Here is a 2,138-nt window from a genome sequence, read left to right as displayed (position 1 = left end):
CTCACAATCCTCCTACCTCTGCTTCCTAAGTGCTGGGATTAGGAGCATGCACACCCACACCTGCTAGACAGTGATTTCCATCAAATCCTTTCCCCACAGCTGTGGGTGTGTTTATGTGTGTGTGTTTTTTAAAGATTTATTTATTTCATGTATATGAGTACACACTATAGCTACACAGATAGTTGTGAGCCTTCATCTGGTTGTTGGGAATTGACTTTTAGGACCTCTGTTTACTCAGGTCAACCCCGCTTGCTTGGTTGACCATGCTCACTCCTGTCAGCCCTGCTCACTCTGGCCCAAAGATTTATTATTATAAATAAGTACACTGTAGCTGTCTTTAGTCATACCAGAAGTGGGTGTCAGATCTCATTAAGGGTGGTTGTGAGCCACCATATGAAATGCTGGGATTTGACTCAGGACCCCTGGAAGAGTAGTCGGTACTCCTACCCACTGAGCCATCTCACCAGCCCTGGTGTTGATTCTTTGTTGACTGAAAGCACCTGTTTGTACCCTTAGGGCCACTCCCTGCTCAGGGAGCCCATGTGACATCTCTGCCATCCCAGAAAGGTAGTTGTTGCTGCTGGCCCTCACTCTGCCTTCCTCTGCAGGGAAAAGCAGCAGCTCCAGCGTGGGGCAACAGAAGCCAGCATCTCACCCACAGGCTGTGATGGAGGTAGGTCACTCCAATCTGGGGCTCGGGGTTTGGTGGCTTGGCTGCCTCCAGGGACACACAGGTAGGGGTTCTCAGACCCTTGAAGCCACATCTGCCCTCCTGACCATGTATCTCCATCCAGCTCCTGAGGACTCACTTGCCAAGCTGCTTCATGTGCTGCAAGACCTCCGAGAAGCCCACAGCTCCAGCCTGGCCAGCCCGCCACCCAGAGAGCCCCATCACCTTCTAGAGCTGCAGACTTGAGGTGTCCATGAGGTGACCATCGAGCCCGTCAGGCGTTTGGAGATCCTCGACAGGCTCAGGATCCTTGTCCCAGTCAACTGTTCTGGGGAGGGCTGTGACCCAACATGGTTTTCTCCCTCCATGTTTGTGGAGGACAACCATGGCACCCGCTCCTTTGGGAGACCCAACTGTTCCTGTAGTCCCCATGGCCCAGATTTTTCACCCAGGAGACCAGGCTATCCACCTCACACTGCTTTGCCACCGTCTGGCCTCCTGGGTCAGATGTCACAGTGTTCTGCTGTCATTAATAAACCTGCTGGGACTGCCGCAATGCTGAGGTGTCGGCATGGGTCCAGAGAAAGACTGAAGCCAAGAGACCTTCTATGAGGCTGGGGGTTTCACTGCGGGCTGAGGGTCTGTCCCTCATTTTTGTTTCTAGATGACCTGGGGCCAGGACTGTTTTAACTCGCAGCTCCTTTCCCATCTCCTCTCCACACTGCTTCTGTTCTCTAAACTGTGGAGCCTGATGGATCTTCCCAGTAAGAAGCAGACACCACGCCAAGCTCCTTTGTTCAGGACACCCATACAGACTGCACGGCAGGGCTGGATCACGGTGGCCCCTTCCATCTTCCATGGGTTACCAGGCCAAGTTTCCAGTCAGAGAGGGGTGTGAGGCTGGGCTGATGGGCAGCTGGATTGGACATGGGGTCGCTGGGGTAGAAGTGGATAGAGCTCCTGCCCTTTCTCTGCCTTCTCCCACAAGAACCAGTTGTGCTGCTTTCGTGGCTGGTCGGCTAGTGCTTTCAGGTACAGGGTGGGCAGGGTCTTCATTCATGCCTTTGAAACAGAAGTATTCATCTAGACCTTCTTAACACAGTTCCTCGTGTTGTGGTATGCCCCCAACCATAACATTATTTTCCTTGCTACTTCATAACTAATTTCGCTACTGTTACCAACCATAATGTAAATATCTGTGTTTTCTGATGACCTTATGCCACCCCTGAGAAGGGCCATCTGACCCCCATGAAGAGGTCTCGACCTACCAGTTGAGAATTGTTCATCTCCACAGACTGAGCCAATGGCTTTCCACAGTTCTGCTCTGCCACAGAGGGAAGAGTAGGAGGCATTCAGCTCCCAGTTCAGCTGCTGTGTTGTTTATGTTTTTTTTTTTCTGGAAGAATAAAGACAGGGTTTGTCATATACCCAAGGGATAACCTCAAACTTGTTTTATCGCCAAGGATGA

General features: G+C 51.5%; 1 long non-coding RNA gene across 1 annotated transcript; it reads left to right on the top strand.

The window, feature by feature from the left end:
- The first annotated feature begins 606 nt into the window (after window positions 1-606).
- On the top strand, window positions 607-1,226 carry LOC116084641. Its single transcript, XR_004116198.1, has 2 exons — window positions 607-673; window positions 795-1,226. It is a non-coding gene; the product is annotated as an uncharacterized LOC116084641 (long non-coding RNA).
- The last annotated feature ends 912 nt before the right edge of the window (window positions 1,227-2,138 follow it).

Source organism: Mastomys coucha, unplaced genomic scaffold (assembly GCF_008632895.1).
Source record: "Mastomys coucha isolate ucsf_1 unplaced genomic scaffold, UCSF_Mcou_1 pScaffold9, whole genome shotgun sequence".
NCBI lineage: Eukaryota > Metazoa > Chordata > Mammalia > Rodentia > Muridae > Mastomys > Mastomys coucha.
Note: the sequence above shows the minus strand (reverse complement) of the source record. Positions and strands in the feature narration are given on the sequence as shown.